The 22463-nt window shown below is 35.7% G+C and overlaps 1 protein-coding gene across 1 annotated transcript in view; it reads left to right on the top strand.

Moving 5' to 3' along the window:
• Window positions 1-22463, top strand: part of bin3 (bicoid-interacting protein 3) — a 110999-nt gene that overhangs the window by 22276 nt on the left and 66260 nt on the right. The window contains exon 2 of the mRNA XM_036374574.2: window positions 13223-13350. The gene's annotated coding sequence lies outside the window, so the exon portion shown is untranslated. The remainder of the gene's footprint in view (window positions 1-13222; window positions 13351-22463) is intronic.

The raw sequence follows: 22463 nt of genomic DNA, 5'->3' as shown, positions 1-22463 counted from the left end.
GAGTAAATAATTTCAATGTTGCACTTTGCTAAACGGCCAGCTGGGGTAGATGAAGTCATGCTTCAATATTCTAAATACCATATTTACATTTGTATGCATGCATATACACATACATATTACCACAACTGCTTGCAATTGCATATACCCAGCATAATGATGTTTGTGGCAGACGGCGGCAATGCAGCGCCGACACTATAGTTATGCCACACAACAATTGCCTTTAGTTACACGTGTGTATGTATGCATGTTACATATGTATGTACAAGTGTGTGAGTGTGTGCTCTGGGTTATGCATGTCATTACACACTCAACGATAATTTATTAAATCGCCAGCAAATCGTGTGCTCATTAGATTGTTATTGCTGTAATTGTTGTAGTTTTCGTTTGTTGTTGTTAAATGTTGTTGCTTTTGCGGTTACAACTGCCAGTGCTTACAGTGCATAATTTGTTTGCACACATTTTCGTTATGTTATTGTTGTTGTTGGCGTTGTTGTTGTGACATTATTGGCGCTTAATGCGAATGTGGCACAAGCTTGCTCCCAACAAATGCACAAACTTTTATGCACAACACATACCACGCACATCTGTACCTACAGTAATGGTTGTGAAAACTTTCAGCTGTTCATGAGCTTCGGTCACACATCAACAACAAAAGTCATTTACATCTCTCTGCCAACACATATGTACACACATATACGAGTGTGTTTTTATGTATGTATGCCATTATTGCTCTGCAAGTTTGTAGCATTACACATTAATTTGTTGTTGTTGCATTTAGCATTTGCTTTCTCACTTTCGTATCCTTTGTGTGCTGACCTTTGTGCCTTTGTTATCGGCACTCTGTTTTGGCTACTGACCCATACACCTCCTCATTAATATCCGCTTCCTATTAATTTGCGCTTTGCCTCTGTTTGCTACGACTCTCTTTTGTTTTGGCCCCTAAGTGTGACGCTCACATGTCCTTTTTCGTCTCCCTCAGCCTTAATCCACACACACTTCAATGCACAAATCGTCTAATTAAAATCGAAATCAATTGTATTCGTGTATTTGTTGTACGGTCTCGTGATGGCTCCACATACCACCTCGTTACCAGCGAGCCACTCATTGCTCTTTGGTTGATTTGTAGTTACCATTACATTTGGTTCTGGTAATTCCTCTTTTTCTGTTGATAATGGCTCGTTTATCGAACCCCTTACAAAGTTTTTCATGTAGTCCGTTCGTTAGATTTTCGTAAGCTTGTTTTGACGTTCGATTTCGTGGCAAATTCTAGTATTAATTGCAAGTGATTCTTTAACGCTGCCAATATGGTTGGATTAGTGGTGTGTATTTAGAAGTTGGGCAATTGAAGTGTTTGTTTCTTTTTCCGCTGAGTGTGATATAACTGTCTCTAATAATATGTGCTCGGCATAAGAAGCTTTTGTGAGGCGTATCCAACACATAATCTGCAATCTTGTATTTACGGGGGGTGTTAGGATACCCATGGATACATGTTGTATTGTGCTTAAATCCTAAGGGGCGAGTAACTAAAGTAACTAAGAGTATTAATCTACATATTTATTTACTTTTTGCGTTATTAGAAACATGGAAGTGATATACACGGGCGGCAGCAACAATGGGAACGAACCCATTGGCTTATATTAAAGCCCAAAAAAATTTTCTTTATTATTTCTGTCACCAGTGTTCATATGTATAAGCCCCACAAATCATTGTTAATATTCATAACGGGATCGTAACACCTTCTTTATGCCTCTTGAAACCACAATTTTGTACCGGAATTTAGTTTTATTTTTATCAAAAACACAGGGCGTGCGAAACAAATTGTATACGATTTTAATGGAGACAATTGTCGCATTCGCGCAAAGTCACCTAAATTTATATTACGCAAACAAAAACGCATAAGCAAATAAACCAAAAAAAAAAAAAAAAAAATGCAACCCTCTGCCCTTTGGCAAGATAAGCCAATCAGAGAAATTGTTTTGCTACATGAAAGATTACGATAAGAGCATAAATATCACACACATACAAATGTGCATAAATTAGCAACATTTTGCTGCTGAATTTCCAATGCCACGATTACTCAGCGAATTTGATACGAAACACATGTAATCCCGCTACGAACTTACGTACTCGTGTGCACATACAGATTGGTAAGTATGTACATACAATACTCGTGCTAGTGAACCTTTATAGCTAGATTACAAACATATGAATATATTCACTTCGCAGCGCAATAAAATTGTTAAAGAGATGAAAACTGAAAAGAAAAATATGTAACAAACGCTTTTGCTCGAGCTAACGCTGTGTCAATACAGCGCTGTAGCGGAATGAAGTAGTTGAAAGCTACCTTACAACTAGTATGGCTACAGTTCCAACTAGTCATTCTACTAAACTTTCCTAAACAAAAAGAAACTGTTTTTTTTTTAATATTAATCTCAGTCCCACTGAAAGTCGGTTTTCGTAAGCGGATTTGATTCTGTTTTTAAACAAATATGTACATATGTTTATTTGTACTGCCCGAAGATTGGCAAAGGCCGAACAATATAGACTAACTCATCTTTTTCGGACCAGTTACTTCTCAGTACTTGCTACAAACATTATTGGTGTTCTTTTTTCTCACCAGCTACACTCTTCACAGCCAATATATACATACCTATAACATATGTATATGTATGTATGTTTGTATGTATGCAAGCACAATTGTGTTCATGTGAATATCAAAGCTTTTGCTGAAGGAACCTCCCTGTATGGACTGCCGCTACAATGTGAACTTCATGCCGCCCACATGGCGCTGCTCCCCATACGTTACACGGTTTTTGTTGTTGCTTAGCGTTGATAACAGAAGCAGCTTTTTTCGTAGCTTTTTCTGCTGCGGAACTCGAAAAATCGCAATTGGAATTTCAATTAAAAGTATTGTACGCTTGCATGTGTGCACGAAACTCCAAATTGTTGTACAAGTTAAACTTCAGCAAGCACAATCAAACGAGCTAGCAAGACAACAAAGCGATGAATGAATCTCTACTTTGCTTTCCGGTGTTCAAAACGCCCCCAAGTGCTCAGCGTCAGTTTCGGTGCTTTTTTTTTCCTGTGCAACTGTGCCTGACGAATGGCGGCAGCTCTCGGACTATCTGGCAACGAAAGCTGCTGTTAAATGTTGTATATACATATACCTAAGTAGATTTGTTTGCATATATAGATGTGTGTTTCTATGCAGATACATATGTATGTGTGCAGAAGCATGTAGAAAAACTAAATGTTTAAGCAATGAAGTGAAACATTAAATTGCAAATGAAATGAATACCCATATATTGTACAACTACAAAAAAGTGGAATATTTTGAGCAAATACATATATATACATATATATATATATAAGTATATATATATATATATAGTAGTTATCATACCAAACATACATACATACCAACGTATGTGGAAACAATGTGTACTTGAAAATATTTGAATGAAATACCTTGAAAAACACACACAGGAAATATATACGATTAAACGCACATGCATGTGTGCGTGTGTATGTGTGTTTCTGATAAAGTAGACTAGTGTTGAAGTTTAGTGAATTATTTAAGCGATTTGAAAAAAATGTGGCTTCAATTTCCTTTTGCTTTACATTTTTTTATTGTTCTAAACAGTAAAAGAAAAGTGCCGTTGTGAAGCGGAAGAAGAGTGTAAAGTTGTTGGTAATCAAATTTTATAAAGTATTTACGAACTAGCTAAACTTTCTGTAAGCAAGTTAGAAAACTTGGTGAAGCCAATTTGTGCAATGAAAATTAATATACATACATATGTATATGTATGTATGTACGTAACTAAAAATATCTAAAAAAAAACAAGTGTATTTCTACAAATAGAAGAAGCGAACATATAAAAGTTCAATATTCAATAAAAATTTAATGCTTAATAAAGTTAAAAATTAATGGCGACAATAAAAGACTAAACGCTTAATTGCTAAAACTATTTATTCTTAAATAAAGTTAAAAGCCGCCATATATAAATAGCTGTAAAAACGTAACAATGCATTAGCGGAAACTGAGTTCTTAAAATAGCTATACAATTTTGTTATCGAGATCCATAGGCATGCCTACTAATGTTTTTAACAAGACACAATAAATAAAAAATGAAAAAAAAAAACAATTTTTTTATTAAAAGTTAAAAAGTTATTAAAGTGAGGCAGAATATTAGACTAAACCATAAAAACAAGCAAAATCATTAACTACCGCTGCAACGAAGCTATAATACCTGCCACAGATGCATTTTTCATAGCATGAAAGAGTACAAGAAGAGCTTTATCTTGATTTTGATCATTCAGTTTTTATGCCAGCTAACATAGGAGTACATGCTGAGGTGGTTCGCTCTCAACAATTTCTTCGGAGCTTGTAGCTTGTAGCCTTGAAAAATAAACCATGCCAAATTTCGTAAAGATATCTTGTCAAATAAAAAAATGTCGATACAAAAGCTTGATTTTGTTCGTGAAAACGTTGTGTGCAAAATTTCAGTACAATATCTCAAAAACTCTCGTCTTGCAGTGTAGTACAGACAGACAGACGAACATGGTTAAATCGGCTCAGCTCGTCACACTGATCGTTTATTTATATAATATATGAATTTATAGGGTTTCCGATGTTTTCTTCTGTGTGTTACAAACTTCGTGGTAAACTGATATATAATACAAATGAAATGTAAATTATTGAACTTAAAAAAATGTTTACAAATAGCTTGTAGTAAAAATCTTTTTTTAAGCGATTATACTTTGTTTTTTGTTTTTTTAATTTTTAAATATTTTTTTTTAATTTAATAAATATTATATATATATTAATTTAAAATTTGTTCACTTATTTCTATTTATTTGTTTAAAAAGTAGTGTATAATTTGAAATATAAATTTTAATTTATGTAAATTATCGTCATTATTTTTTCAAGACTTGCCTTTTTAACAGGGTATATTAATATTGCCACGAAGTTTGTAACACCCAGAAGGAAACGTCGGAGACCCTATAAAATATATATATAAAATGATCAGCATGATGAGCTGAGTTGATTTAATCATGTCCCTTTGTCTGTCTGTCCGTCTGTCTGTATATATACAAACTAGTCCCTCAGTTTTTATGCTAACGATCTGAAATTTTGCACCTGTCGTTTTCTAACAAAGAAGCTGCTCATTTGTCGGAACGGATACTATAGCGATATCGGACCACTATAGCATATAGCTGCCATAATAACTGAACGATCGGAGTAAAGTGATTGCATGGAAAATTTTTTTATTTGACGAGGTATCTTCACGAAATTAGGCACGAGTTATTGCTTAAGGCAACAAATTATTCTCCACAGAAATTGGTCAGATCAGATCACTATATTATATAGCTACCATACAAATTGAACGTTCGGAATCAAGTTCTTGTAAGGGGCCTTTGTATTTGTGGAGTGTATTATAGCTTCGGAGCAACCGAAGTTAACGTTTTTTCTTGTTAAATGTTAATTATATACATAGTAATCATCATAATAGTTTTTTTTTTTTGAATTTTTGATTTCTTTAAATTTAGCAAATACTAAGAAAGTTAATCGCAAAATTGCTTTAATAACAGAAAAGCGGTTCAATATTCATTGTTCTGCACCTTCACATAAACATCATTATTGTTGTTTGTCTCACTACCCAATATTTTCCTTGTAAGGTAAATTCGTATCAAAATATCTATAAAAGCTCCTGTTTTTTTTTGCTTTTGCATTTTCCCGCAATTATTAACATAAAATACAATATTTGCAATAATGATTCCACATCGCAACACAACTTTCGTACGACGCTATAGTCAACTTAATTCACTATAAATGCTACCACTGTGCCGTTGCAACGACAGTTGACATCAACTCTGCACCGCCGCCTACCGCTTTCGCCTGTGAGCTGCAGCCATTGCTTTCAATTTCGCTTTGCTTTCCTTGTTGTTTTTGTTTTGTATAAATCGCACACTCATCCAATGACGGCGTGCATTTAATTTTCCGCATAATTTTACTTTTTGTTGTACTCATTGTTGTTGTTGTTGCTGTTAGTGCACCGCATTTGAATGCGCTTAAGCATTTGCTGCCAGCTTTTGTATGTAAAATATTCGCATAAATGTTAACGCACATACCTACACACCGGCATACATACATACTCATGCACATACCTGTAAGCATGTTTCTTCTGAAATATTGAGTGTGTGTGTGCGTGTGCGTGAGTATTTTGATTGCTGCCACAACGACAATGCGCTGCGTAATTGCAAAGAGGCGTACGTACAATCGGGCGACCGAACGCCCAACCGAATAACAGGCGGCCAAGCCAAACGATAGTATCAAGAAAAACAAATGTTAATAACAAAAACAACAAAACAAACGTTTGCAATTGAAAGCGAATGCAAGCAATTTTTTGCGAATGCCAGTGGTGAGAGAGGGCGCTGTGGTGAGCAGCGCTGTTGGCTGCCCGTAGGGTGGCGAGTGCACGGCTCATCGCACATCTGCATACATGCACACATACCCGCATACTTACATACATACATATATATGTACATATGCTGAATTTATGTATTGTAGCTGTGGTTGCATTCATATGCCACATGACCTTGGCCAGCATTTATTCAAATGCATCCACAACACTTTCGCACTTTTCGTTTCAATTGCTTGCAACGCCAGTTTATTGCAATTGCAATTTAAATTTCAATTTATTTTGCATTTTATATTTATTTCTCTTTTTATTTATTTTTCGCTTTTTTAATTTTTGCTTATTTGTTTGTGTTTTTTTTCCTTCCTTTCACACTCAATTTGCATATTCTTTTGATTTCCATCCGCATCGCATTTGCTTTTGTTGAAATTTCAATTTCATTCAAGTATCACTATCGCCACTGTATGTGTGAGCCTGTATGCATGTGGCTGTGTGTGTGTTTGTTACGGTAATTTTGTAGTAAAAACTTTTATGATCGTAATTTGTTGGTGATGCATTTTTGCTTACCATCACCGCACCCCCGCTGCCCCTGCGTTAATGTCATTTGCCGCTTATTAAAATTTCAAAGCCGAAAATTTATTAAAAAAAAAAAATAAAGTCAAAAGTTAAATCTACACTGGCTGACTACAAAGCAAAAACTGTTGCACACCCTCACTTTTATGGGTTTTGTTCGGTTTATGTTGTTAAATTTGTTGTTGCTTAATTTATTGCTGCTTAAATTTTTAACATATTTCGTGCTGTTGTATGTGTTTCTTCTGTTTCTGCATTTTCGAAATGACAACGAGTTCACACTTGGCTTTCGAAAATTGTTTAAAGGCTTTTATTTGGCAAGAAAATTACATATATACATACATATGTGTGTTTATATATGGATATAAATATAACAGTGCACTACTGAGGCTTGTTGTGTGCTGCGAATATTATAAATAAAATTTGTTGTAGTACAAAAGAAAGTTTAAAGCTCACAAAGCAGCAAATAAACATTAAAGGAAAAATAATTTACGAGCGACCTGCAGGACTCGTATTTTTGTCGGAAATCGAGATAAACCCTTTTTTGACCCTTAAAAATTCAAACACGTCCCTTTTTCGAACTCAGATCAGATTAATGATTGTTATTTTATCTCTCGTTTCCAATGGGTTTCTACCTACTCTGAATTTCCTTTTTTTTCTATCATTTTTAAAGGCTAGTCTAACATTTTTTACATGAAATAATATAGAAAAACATATCAAACTCGATTTGAGAGTATTATAATAATACATAGCTATTATGATAGTTAGATATTTAGGAAACATTAAAATAACCGAACCTAGAGGCTGTTTTCAGTATTCATAAAAAATTAAAAAAAAAATTTTATATGTTCAAATTTCATATTTTATTTTTATTTAATTGTGAAAGCTTTGAGTTAACTTCACACGAAATTTCGTGCTTATAACTGTAAAATTTTGGAAATTAAAAGCAACTTAGTATTGTGTAAATTTTCGTTCAATTTGTTATCTTGAGCTTATTTCGAATATTTCCATACATATTTTTTAAAATCCTAGCGAAGTATTTAAATTTACATGCATTAAGCATTTTCTGCAAAAATTTGGAACAATATGCTCCGAAATTTAAAATAGTTCTGGCTTTTAAAGGAGGCTAAAGGATTTCGTTGTGTTTTTGTTTTAAAGCTTTTTTACGATTGAGTTTACGAAACTGTTTGAATTATGATTATTATGACAGTTACTGTAAAGCAACTAAAAATATATACATTTATCCACTTTTTCACATTAGGGTAGTTCGAGATTTTAAATATTCCTTTCATTTCGCCATTAAAAGGCACAACTATCATGACAGCCTAAAAAACGTCGATTTTTGGGAATTAAAAAAAAAACTACTGTATCGATTGTTTTAAAGTTTGCAGTGTATATTTTTAAATGTTTCAACAACAAATTTTTGAAAAAATCAAATTTTTTTTGTGTTATAATACTATACGCGCTCACGGACGGTGCTAAAAGAAAAGGTCCTCCACAGCTGCAATGATTCCAGACTTCAAATTCGAAAATGTTGGTTGGAGAAAAGCGCGTTTAAAAATAAACTGCTCATTAAAAGGCTGTAACCCAAAAACTATTTGAGATATCGATTTGAAATTTTAGTATGTTATTTTTAAAGATTTTTTTTTGTTTATATTCAAAAAATATATTTGTTTGTTATAAATTTTTAATAATTTTTAGCTATAATTTATTTTGGTATAGATGCCATCATCATGATCATGTTTATGTAACTTCGTCGATAGTATTTTGCTTTTAGCGCAATTTAGGATATGACTAATGCTTTAAATTGCATTTTGTGTAGCTTAAAATATATAATAATAAAATTTTTTTATTATTTGTCTGCTAGTAAGTTCCTATAATTTTTTATATTACAGGCCCAACCTTTCCCTATGCGCTCTGCACAAAAGTTATGAAAACCCTATGCCTACAAAAACATAACAGTTTACCCTTTCAGCACTAAATTTTAATAAATTTGAGCAAACAAATAAACAGCAAACTTCTTATTTGACCCAAGAACACCAACACACACACACGTGTCGGTCTACTTTTCCACCTCAGCAGCTAGAAGAATAACAGCAAATAATAAATCTCGCTTTGACAACAAGACTTTCACAGTCTGCCATGATATTTTGCGATCTTTCACGTGTTCCGCGCTTTCAAGCTGTCTAATTTTATTATGCAAGCGAAGCTTATTTTCCGTTTTCTTTTATGCTCTTTTAATTTTACACCGAATATTAGTTGTTGTTTTATTCTATAGTTTTCAGCTGGTTTGTAGCCTTTTTATTTCTTGCCCCATTTTGGGTCTCATCTATTTTATGTGACCGCTGACATTTACACCACTCGCGGCGCTTTTTTCTACTTCACGCTTTTGTATTTGTGCACTTTGCCATAAATCATATTTTTATTTATGACATTGTACCCGATTTACTTTACGGTACGCGATTCGTATCTTCTCTCACTGAGTGATTCATTTTCGTTTGTTTTGCTTCGATTTTTTTTGTTATTGTTGTTAGTTTTTTTATTTTTATCTTTTTATTGTAGAAAATACAATAGTAATTTCAAGGCAGCACGAAATGGAGGCATAGCGTAATAAAAAATAATACTTTTGTTGAATTTTATTATATTTTCTCATGTCTACTTCCCTCTCTCTCACACACACTCACACACACTTACAAATTTATGTGCATATGTAGGCTTTCCCTAGCCGTATAACTGTCTGCAAGCATGCTCACAAACGTTAAAATTGATTTATACTTGATTAATTCTATGTGCTGCAAGCAAGCGTGAATCCGAAAAGAAAGAAAAAATTATTGAAATGTTTGACTAATGCTTATCAGCCATTTTCACTTAAAAGCTTTCGCGCGAGCTTACAAAGAACTAAAACGTCTTCTTCTGCTGGTAGCGCGTCTGCAACACTTCAACGGTATATAGCGGTAATTGAATTGCATCACACAAACAAACATTGAATCCATCACAAAAGCACACAGCGCCGCACAACCGTTGCAACCCCCGCACCAGCATATCGTTTAACTGTCAAATGCTTGGCAATTCTTCATCAATTTAATGTGAATTCTCGTAGTTCAGTAAATTTTGCAGGTTAAATAAGACAGCTGCACACACCAATATAGTATCAACACACGTCTGTACCTTCTTCATTTGAGCGCCGACTTCATTTACTCACTGCAGACACTTTCAATTCGTTGCCTGATCGTCTTCATCTAACAATTGTGTTGTTGCCACGCTACAACTTTTACCGGGTTGCTATGATTTATTCAGCCTTCTTCCGGCAAAACCTATTCTCATTGGACGTGCATATGTTCGACCGGCTGGCAGAGTTTCTTCCACTTGGCTACACGATTGCAAATAAAAAATGACAACTAATTTCCGGTATTACTATCGTTTATATAAATCTGCAATGAAGAAAATAAATGATTAAGGGACAGCGTATGTTATTTGATAGCATTTGTGCTAGTTTGAGTATTAAATTCAATATTTTTCGGCACCACAATTTGTGTTTCGTTTCAACCACGTACCTAACAAGTATAAGAATAAAGTTTGGATCAACGAAGTCCAAACAGCATATAAGCGCTAAAGCAAGCGAACTCGCCGCGTAGAGTTTTAGATCAGGTTAGATTAGCTAAAACGGCTGAACTGGACGAATTGAGTAATCTCACTTGGACAGCAAGAGTCGGGTGTGGATCAAAAAGACCGTCGCATATCTGCAAAGCGTCTGGAGCTTGCTACAAGACGTGAGTTGATTTTAAAATATAAATTAAAACCACACCCAGATATTGAAGTTCTTCAAGCAACAGAAAAGAAAAATATTGTTATGCATATCAGAAATCTGGAAAGAACTTTGCATGAATTACAAAAAAATTTGCTCGAAATTTCATCGAAACAACCATGGTGATTTTTTCAGTACCAGAGCCAGGCTCAAGTCACTTAAGTCCACGCGGGTTCCATTGTGATTCCCTTTTAAGAAAACCGTAGTCTGTTTGAAAAGACTGGTAACTGCCTAGCATATTTAGTCCTTCAAAACGCTAAATTTATACGTCAATACTACTACAGGTTCTTTAAAGTTAGTAAGGACAGAATAAAAAAACTCCACTGTTTCGCTGTGTTATTTTCATTATCTCTTGTACAAGCGCAACTTTTTAAGTTTCCACTCATTACTTAACAGTTAAACCCAAATCTCTGCTCGAAACTTTAAAACTTCACCCTGCTATTGTCTGCTTATCACCCCAAAACGTACATTAGTATGTTCCACAAGTTCACACACTTGCTGTGCTGGCAATCGGCTGCAAACAATGGCGCATCTTTGTGCTTAGTCAATCCTTTACGAGTGCTTTCAACATGCGCGCACTCATCCACTAATAAAATACTAGTTACTTATCTAGCAATCCACAAAGATAGCACGTTGTGGCGTCACCCGCACGAAAGTAGCACTACCTGTTCAACGTTGGCGCTTTGCACTTTAAGCACACGCACACATGTTGCAGGCGCATCACCCACTTTGGCTTCGTTTGAAAACTTTGGCAAATTCACGTTTTGTATTTTATAATAAAATTACTTTCAAAAAAGTTCATTTGTACTTGCACTTGTGCCCAAACTTCCACTTTTTAGCGTTGAAATTTCAAAAGTTGATATTTTCTTTTATTCTTACGAAAATTTTCACCGCAACTGTTACACTCATTTTCCAGTTATGCACGTTTCGCAAGCCTTTGCCGCGTTGCATTTTTTTTTTTGTGTTGCAACTCTCCGTTGAAATACTTTACACATACACATGCATACAGCTGTTTTGACACTCCTTTCAAATTTTCGCTCGGCGACTGCAGTTGCACTTCTAATTTCTTACTTCTACTTGGCGCTACGCGTATTTCCGCCTGCATCTATTTCTTCTTTTATTGCGCAACTTTTCTTTTTACGCCTCTTTGCTTTTAATTTCTTTTCTTTTATTTCTGTCATGTTTCTTCGCATTTGTTCTTATTCCTCGCGCATATGCTCCTTCGCCAACGTCTGCTTTTTCACAACCAATTTTTGTCTGTTTACACGGCGTCTTGCCTTATTCCTGCGCTGTTTGCGCTACGTGCTGTGCTTTCATGCTTTCAAACTTACCTCCGTTCGACGTCGCGACCGCTGTACTGCTGCTCTGCTTGCTCGCGCGTTATTCGTAAAACATGTGCGTACCTAAACATACAAGTATATACTTAGCTCCCACTGTTTTTGACCTCTTTCGGCACGAAACTCCATCAAGCATGCGTGTAGCACTCTGCTGCTTTGTAAGTGAGCTTTATTTCCTGCAGCTTGAAAATCCTATTACCCTTTTGGTGTGTGTATTTTTTTTATGCATTTCTTCTTTTCAATTCACTGATACCTTCTTTAGTGCCTTTGTGTCAATTCCTATTTGCTTTATCTTACATAATATGCGTATTTGTAGCTACGCAATGTATCTTTATTATTGTTATTGCTGGTTTCTCGCTCCCCTTCAGCTCGTTGGAAAATAAGTAGAACGTGAAATAAATTTATCAAATCAGCAACAGTCGTTCTTAGTCAAGCAAGCTTGCGAGTTTTCTTCAACGTAAGTGTTTCTTTGCTGTTTCGCTTTGCTCTGCCTCTGCCGTTTGTAGACGTACAGAAGTGCTCTCGGCATGCGAAGCTAAGATTTACAAATTTTCATACATTTTTTGATTATATACTTGACTGCTTGCATGCTCGCAATTGTAAGTATCCACTGAATACTACTTCTATTATTCTTCATACAAGCTTCTCACTTTTCGACGATATATTCCTCTCTATGTTTGCACTTCAGCATGCGCTACGAAATCTATGAAATTCTACCGCCTCCTTTGGTCTTCTACCACCGTACGTAGCACTTAACTTCACTACAAATTCGTGTACTTTTCATCATATTGTTCCGCCGTTATTATCCTTTGGCATTCTAGCGTGCCATCAATGCGAAGCGTTTTACCTTTCCTTAGCGTATGTTAAGGCTTTTGAAATTAAGTTTTCTAAGAGCACTTATTCATAGCCATACGCATACTTTCATATACACACTGTATTATACTTCCTCTAGATGTAGCATATATATATACATATATATGCTCCTCTCTATTTACTCGCTCTTATATGCACGCTATTTTTTGTGCAATTTTAAACTTGTTTTGACATTTAAATGATTTTATAACATTTTCCCTTGTCTCCTTTCTTTTCAGCGCTCTTCTGCAATGTGATATGGTACCAAAAGTTTTTTATATGCGTTTAATATATGCAAATTGTTCGAGCATTTCGCCCAAAGTGATATTTTATGGCGTAGAACACGTAATTGAGTAGCGAACTAAAGGTGAGTTATTGGGTATATAACCATTAACATATATTAAAAAATGAAAAAAAAATTAAAATTGCTGCAAAACAGAATAATTTTTCACTGAAATTAAGTGAATACAGTGCGTTCCGGAAGTTATCGAAACTTATACGCGTAGCGTGAAAGAAAAAATATCGAGTTATGTTGTTGCTTGCGTGAGATATTATCACGAATCTTAAGCTATACAAGGAAGCAAGTAGAGAAACAGTTGTTTTCCCATCCAAAGGCGCCTTCTGTTGTTGTACAAAGAAGCGCCAATTCGGTAATTTGTTCTCTACAGACAGGAGGACTCTCACTCTCTCTTGTGACTTCGTGTTCTAGCACACAAGTAGAATCGTGTACGATCTTTTGAGTATATTGGGTGCTATATTCGTTCGATTTTTTTTTTTAATTTAAACGTTCTAATATAAATCTATCGCGTTCTGCATCGACCGGAACTAATGGTAGACAGTAGGGGCAATATCTGGGCTATCAGGCGGATGAGGCAAAACTTGCTAGCCGTTTTTTTCCAAATAGTTTTTAACTGGTCTTGCGACATGAGGCCGACCTGCGTGTATAGTCGCGAATTCCGGACGTTTTACGACCATCACTCGCTTCACTTCGATGAGTTGTTGGCGATAGCGTTCCACATTAAGGATTTCAACCGGTTTTAGCAGCTCATAATACAACACGCCCTTCTGATGGCACCAAATACAAAGTCATGAACATTCGGCATATATCGAATAACTTTTTTATTATTTTATGATGAGCAAGATGCACAGAGCAGCGGTTCATAGACAGTTTAAAACTGCGATGTAGTCGTTCAGTACAATAATAAAAACTGCTGAATTACTTTAAGTAGAAAAGGCGGAATCATAGCTAAGATACTGTGAGTGTCAAACTAAATCCCTCTACAATGAGACTACTTTAAAACCAAATGCGCAATAATTCAAAACGCTTAACAACAAAAGCATTAACAATAACAAAGTATTATAAATCGTTGGCCATTGAACTGCTGCCACTGAGACGGCATTATACGACGACACATCACCCCACTTGCCATTTTGACTTTGAAGGGGTTTGCCTGCCTGCTTGCCTGCCTGGTAATCTAAAAGTGCGAGCACTACCACCAACACTCGCTTGCCGCTGTCGTTGGTAGCCAAGCAAGCACTTAGCCAGACAGACGGACGAACAGTTGGTGGGTCGGTCGCCCGGCCGCTTGGTTGTACGAATGACCAGTCAAGTGTGCGAAATAACTACGATTACCAGCATTATTATTGTGTTTTCTTGTTCATGTCGCTTCTGCTATCGTTGTGGTTTTGTCGTAGTATCTACATGTATACTACACTCTTGAGTTCCTTATTCATTCATCCATTTAGTCAGCACAGCGACTACGAACTTGGTCAACTAACCAGACAGCCAAGGCAGCCAGTTAGCTCCAAAGCTAGCTAGCCAACATTTGATCATTCAAGCGCAAATGCGTTTTGTCCAATCGAGCGTTTGGGCAATTATTAATAGTCCCGACACGTAAAACTACAAATATAAGTGGAAAATAAAAAGTAATAAAACACACCGAAACAATTGTGGCGTTACAAGTGTCTGTGCGCGCTCAACAAGTATATGCAGAGGCACAGTCCGTTGTTTCCGCACATGTGCTCCTCTGGTGACAACGGTACAAGCGTTAGTAGTGCACTTTCACTACAACATTCTAAACGACGTCAACTTCATCCATACTGGGACTATTGCCACGGGAATAGTTCGCATTCCATACAATGTTATCAAACAGCTCAGCTATATGGGTGTTTATAATGCTGATAACAATTGTTAATGTCGAGAGACATGCTAGAGATAACTCTGACTCATTGTGGCTTTACGGCGAAATATTTTGTTGTAAACATTCTCGAGTCCAAGAGAGTCTTATAACAATACAAAATGCGGCACAGTTTTTAATGGAATTCTCATATAATTGGACTATGAAAAAAAATTAATCGTAACCAGAAGCTGCTTGGGAATTAGTCACAGTATAGACATATCAGATACCTCTTTTCAATGTCAAGTATCTTAAACATTCTTTCATTCGAGAAATTTACCGTTCATACAAAGTTGACTACTCGTCCTCGAAATCTGAACTTTATTCGTGCTGCATGAGATGGTTTTTGACTACAAGAGCCCTTATATTAGTCGAAAGAGAGCTAAGTTAAGCTTGGCGGACTCAATGCCTAGGTAGCGTAGATGTCTGAAGACGTACCTAGACCATTAAGAAGCCCATTGTTAAACCTTAACTTAACGTCTAACTACTAAAAATAAAGATTATATATGTCGAGGACTAATCAATGAAGTATTTAAGCCAGCATGTGGTGAAAAGTCCATCCAAAGCTTTAATTTAAACTAGTTTTTAGAGAAAACGCATGGCAAATGCTTCGTTCAACCAAACGCCGTCTTCCAAGTCAAGTTTCAAACGCCTAGCCTTGAAATACAACGGTATACATAAATACATTTTGAAAACAATAGCTATGCAAAATACGCTGGAGTCCTCAAAGAATTCCACGACTGTTAATATATAAATCCCTAATTCGCATACTCCTCAGCACTACTAGCTGCCACAGATCTTCTCTTTCTTCATTCTGATTATTTTTGTTCTTTAAACAGTTAGATAGATGCCCGAAGTTCCGTAGCAAAAACCGCTTAGTACATTCTGAACGTTAGCTACAGTCTCCTCTCCGTTTGCTACAGTTTAACGATATCTTCGTACGTCGCGCTGTCATGCCATAAAAGTCTATGCGATCTCGACTCGACTTGACCGCTTCGCCACGCCCATTTCAATTGCCATGCTGGTTAAATACGTCTTATTAATGTATTTTGTTTTGTTTTTTTTTTATTATTTTTTGTCGTTTGTTTTTAAGCCGCCAATTCGTTTCGCTTACCATTTTAGTCTGCTTTATCGCGTTCACTATTATTTGGTTCCTATATTTGGTTGGCACAAATTTTGTCGGTCGATTTCTGTGCACCATTTATTTTGTGGCATTTTCATAGAGCCTGCTTAAGTTTATAATCTTGTGTTTTTGCACTCCGAATATTTATTTGTATTGCCAGCCGTGCCTTTATTTCATCTGCAAGCGTGGTTTTATGCTCCGTACAACTATCTAGTTGAGCGCTTCGAATCCATTTCATTCAAGTCTCGTTGCCTGCCACATTGCATTCACTTCGCTTTATCGGCGCTTTTTGTCTTCCTCGGCTGCAATTTTTCACTACTTGCGTACAGATTATTTCGAGTTCACTCTGCTCGTAGCATATGCTAGCGATTAAATCTGCAAATGTGTTGCATAAATAAAAATTAATACGCTGAAATTAATAATAGTTATAGCATTATAAATTTATATGTCTGATTGTATTTAGAACACTCGTTATCAGTAGTTGGCAATCATTGTTGTTTTTACTTTTCCTATCATTAATCACAGCTCAATGCTTGTCACTTATTTCTATGACTACGAGTGGTACTTTGTTTGAGTGGCATTGCGGTTTCGTAAATGCATTTCGTTGTTTGGTGATTAATTCTAGCTAAACCGACGCAGAGCTGCGGTCAAATATATGCCTGACATCTTAGGCCTTTGACTTTCTCTGACCGCATTAATTAGCGCTGATAATATTGCCACTCCTTGCGGTTTGAATGCCTTCCCCTTATACTCGTATTTACTTATGTATGTTAATTGGTCGGGTTTTAAAATTCCTGAAATGCAATTAGACTATTTGTAAATAGATTATTAGTGTGTTGCTGCAAGCGTTATTTGGTTGGCGGGGAATTCTAAATCTGATTAAACTGAAAGGGAACTTGTTATTTTCAGCATAGTTGGCTTAGTATTCCTGAATAAAGTTTAGAGTATTTTTACAGTAAATAACTTTTATTAAATGCAGCTTTTTAGATAAAAAAAAGCCGGTCTACGTGCTCTATGCCACAAAAAATTTAAAACTGTGAAATTTTTATTTTATTTTTATTTTTTAAGCTCAAAAAAGCGCTATTTTGGCATAAAAACTTTAAAGAATCTATAGCGATTACTAAATAGCATCTACGCTCAAATTTTCAGTGCTAAATTGTCGTATATTTTTTTTAGTCGTTTAAAAATAATACTTGCCAAAGTATTGATCGCTTGTATACATATCCCAAGCATTTTACAATGCATACTTAAACTCGTTCGACTGAAGGTCACATTAATATACTGCTCACATTGTGAATGGCACAATTCCCATAAAAACACTGACTCTCATTTACTCTTACCATTTCATGTTTATGCTCCTTCAGAAAGTAGATCGTGAAATGTAAGTAAATAATTAATTTTTGCCGTGTACAGCTCAATTACTTTGACAGAAGAAAGTGCGTTACGGCATTTAAGCCATAATAAATTTTTTAACATTGAGAACCATTTACTCAACCCCCTTTGACATTGCGCTTTTCAGTTCGACTCACTATGTATAATATCATCGGTCGCAGCGTAAATATTTATTTATGAAAAGTTATTATTTCAATTTTATGTTCTCGTTGTCTCAAACTCATCAAAATACAATTTTATTTACAAGTATAAATAAACTTGACACACACACATACATATCTACGAGTACAACATTTGTGCAAACATTTTTGTTCTGTTGTTTGTATTTATATATAATATATTTGTGGCAACGTATATCGTAACGGCAACGTTTAATGTCAATATCGCAAGTCGCCGTTGTCAACGTTATCGTTCATCAAAATCAACATTAAGCTCGCCGACCACGACGGTGGAGCTCCTCACCGGCACATGTCTCATGTCAAGTGAATTTATATAGTTTTATGCACAGCGCTTTGCCTTAAGTCTTTTTAAATGTACAGATATAATTGAAAACCGGTGGTACACTATTTTATAGGCAAGGTGGCAAGCTTGGGCGAGTGAGTGTACTCAGTTATGACCTTCAATAGGCAATTAATAGCTTTTCAACAACTTCTGGCGCACTTTATTGCAAATATAAATATTACTTACAATTTAGTTCTTCAGTCTTAAAATAAAACAACAAATAGAGTTGCAATCTAAAGGTAATTGAATAAAATATCTGACTGACATAAAATACTTCTCTGAAAGCTCCTCTTTACGCTGTTTGGCTATAAAAATCCACTAACAGTCAAACTAAGTGACTTGCCTCAACATTGCTGCGATTTATATATATTTGCTTTGCTCTTTTTTATTATATTTTGCCATCACTACCACTACTTTGCTTACTCTTATCACACTCTTGTGTTAATCCCTAAATGTTTGATGTATGGGGAATGACAAAAAAATATGTGCTAATAAAGTTTCCTAAGCATTTTTGTTGTATACGGTAGCACGTCGTGAGACTGACAGCTCATCATTACTTGCCATTGGCATAATATTGGAATGCTTGTGAAGAAATGGTAAAAAAGTCAAGTTGATTTAAGACCCTCCACGAAACTAAATTATTTGCAGCAACCGAAAACACCAAACTATTGGTGGTTTGCACACGCTTGGAGACAGAAACAATTACTTAAATTTGAATGTAAAAAGTTTAAGTTAAAATTTTTGCAAAATCGAGTTAAGCCTTTTTATGTAATTTAACGTAGAAACGTGAAAAAAATGCCTGAACACAAATAAGCTGAAGCTCTCGCTATTCTTTCAGGTATAACTGATGTATCTTCACCTAAATATGGTATGTCCGCATATAGTATTCAAGCGTTTCTAAATGAAAGCTTCCGCCTAAATGCGAATGTCATATTGTTGCGTTACGTTGCCTACGTTGTTAAACGTTTTTCTCGTGTCGCCGTGTCATCGGCCTTCCCCACTGTGTTTATGCCACAGTTTTTATGCTTTGAGCGATAATTTGATAAATGTGAACTTATGCGCTCTGACACCTCTGGGCGTGCCAGCTTCAGTGGCAATGCAATAAATCTCAAAACAACACCATCAGCAATAATTTGCCATTAAACTAGTACATGCTAAATGTCAACGTCAGCAAAAAATTAAATCGTAATAAATCGACTTACAAAAAAATCAACACAAATTATCGCACATCAACATTTTTCGCATTAATAAAGTTTTCTGTGGCAGCGCTGCTGCGGCTGACATGCGATTGTCACTGCCGAAATGTAGTGGTAAAGCAGAAAAGGGGAATAAAAAGAAAACAGTAATGAAGAGTGTAAGAGAGAGAGAGAGAGAGTAAGTTTCAAGCACAACAGTTCGAAAACATATTTACACATATCCACAATAGTTGTTGTTCAAGTATAATCGCAAGTATCAAACACATCTGTGTCCAGGTCTCCATGGCAATGTGCAACAACAAAGAGCGAATTATTAAATCACAAGGCACAACACAACACAGCTGCCACAAAATCAAACCAAATATAAAAAGTAATAGCAATCCAACGCAAATGACAACGCTATTGCATTGTGCCGCTGTTGTTCCACTTTCAGCAGCGAAAAGCCCACGGAGAAATCACTCGGTCTGTAAAAATTCAAATTGGATTCAATGGAAATGCTGGAAGTCATAGAAATTTACATTGATCAATGATATCATGCACATATTTCCAGCTTTGCTGCTGATAATGAATTGAGAATTATACTTGTATGCAATAGTTTTTAGTTAAGACAGCTTTTGAAAATTTTGAGGTTATGACTAATTTTTTCATAAAATAAGCTTCTGACGGCTTTGTTGTGGCATGCTAAGAAAGTGTTTAAGATTATTCGATATGTAACGCAAAGCATGCAAGGAGCTTTCAGAAAACCAGTATCCAAAAAATCTTAATTTATCTTTCAATAGTTTCTTACTTGTGCTCTTCTCGAAGAATGTGTGTCTAAAATTGCCTAATTCTCTCACACATTTACATGCAACTTTTTTGAACCTTTGATGCGTGACAATTTGCAACAACTTTTGCTCGTTTGGAATTCTGAAAAACTTATTTCTGGTTTATGATTTTTTGGCTACCTACGGATAGAGCAGGGAACGAAGCTTTTGTGAAGCTTTAATGATTTAAACGTTTTTCTCAAAGTATCTATGTTTGTACATATACATATGTACATATTTTCTCGGTTTCCTCTTGCCGTTTGCTTATCTGCACATTTAAAATTTTTTAAATTCGCCATTTTTCTTGTATCTCATTTGAACTTAATCAAGCGTAACATTAACAACAAAAATAAAATCACAACAATTACAACAAATACAAAAACAAAAAACATAAAAATGTGAAACGACACGCTTTGCAATTACAACAAAATCAAGCGCACAACATAATGTCGGGCAACAGCCAGAGTAGTGTACACAGCAACACAACAATAACAAGAACCAAAGAAGAGAAACCAAAAAAGGGCACAACAAGATAAACATTTAAACGTTAAACGAAAACTTGAAAAAGTTTGGCGAAAATAAACAAACGGAAAAACCGAACTGAAAAACACGAACAACAACCATAATGTCAACAATAACAACAGCTACATAGTAAAGCAGCGGCAACAACCTGTAACGAAGATAAATGAACCGGCAGCCGGCGCACGACTCTTGCACCGCGCGTACACTTGTTATTATTGTTTTTATTGTTGCCGCAAATTGCTTGCTTTTACCCGTCACAGCAATACAACAAAGCACACACGTACTACATGCATATGCAAACACATTATGCTATTGCCAACATTGCGCTGTCCTTCTGCGCTTTAATTGCAATCGCGCTGTGCTTGTTCTGTTCTACACTTTGCTTTTTGTGCTCTACTGTTGCTGCTGTTGTTGTTGTGCTTAATGTTATCGCTTTTACATTTGTTGCTTGGCTGTTTTTTTTTTGTACTTTTATAAACGGCTTCTTTTAGAAGCTGCCCTGTCGTTCACGCGTCTTCAATTGTGTCGAATCGTTCAATTGGCACACACACATATGTACATACACACACAGAAATATCAAAGCTTCTTCGACGATCACTTGCTCCGAGCAACAGATTGCTTTCAAGATATCGCGGCATAAATGCTTGGGAAACTCTACCTTACATGACTTTAAGTAATCTTAAGCAGACCCAAACTACTTCAGTATTAACTGAAACCCTTCTAGATCTCCTGGTGACTATCTTATTTGTATAATATTGGCCCATACATATATGTGACCGCATCTGGTTAGAGCATAGCGCAGTAGTTAAACAGGTTTATAATAAAGCCTACATCGGTTGGCAGCTTCCGAAGACAGTTTTCTAAGCCGGAAATAAAGTAAATTTACCTAAACATTGCTAATTAAACTAATTAGTAAACCGTTATTTCACTTTTCCTTATTCTAAGCGGAGCCATAGCGTCGGTATAGTCAATTCTAAGCGATTTTTGGCTGATGAAGAAAACAATTTGAAAGCTGCAGGTATTAAAAAAAATTATATTGTATCAGCGTTGTTAATACTAGAAATAAAACCCAACTGCTGCAGTCAGTCATTCAACTCGCGATTTTTTTTATAAGACTTCTAAGTCGGTAGCGCTTGTTTGGATATAACAGCTCTTGACCGAATCCGGATATAAGACCGATTCGTTGCGATAACATTGGCCGCATTAGAGCCAATTAGCATTTTCTGCGCTAATTTTGTCAAAAAGTGCATCTAATGAATTAGACAGACGCTGAACGGAACGGAAATATTCTTTTTTTTTTTGCTGTACTTATGCGCTCCATGCCTCAGCCTTCCTAATTGCGCCACTGTAACCTAGTAAACTCCATTAGTTGTGCTCCAATAAGTATCCACATGCATACACACATATCTACATTTGTATGAGTGTGAGTATATGGCTTGCCATTTGTGCGTAACGCCAATGCGCTCGTCCGCTTGCTGTTCAAGTTGTTTCTCCTAACCAAATGCGTTTAATTTATGGCAAAACATGCGCAAATTCCTTGCGTTGCTGTTTTGAAATTCGAGTTTTCTTTAACAACTCAGCTTTTTTGTTTGTGTTTTGCGCTTAGTTCCCTTATTTCAGTATGTGTGTTGCTAGCTCTTATCGCAGCGTGAATAATGCTTTTATTGTATTTTTATTTATTTTTATTTTTTGCTGTTTTTATCGTCACACATATTATCCACATTGCATGTCATGCTGGATTTAATGGCGTGTTTGTTGTTTGTAGT

The sequence above is a fragment of the Bactrocera oleae genome, chromosome 4 (genome assembly GCF_042242935.1).
Source record: "Bactrocera oleae isolate idBacOlea1 chromosome 4, idBacOlea1, whole genome shotgun sequence".
Taxonomy (NCBI): domain Eukaryota; kingdom Metazoa; phylum Arthropoda; class Insecta; order Diptera; family Tephritidae; genus Bactrocera; species Bactrocera oleae.
Note: the sequence above shows the minus strand (reverse complement) of the source record. Positions and strands in the feature narration are given on the sequence as shown.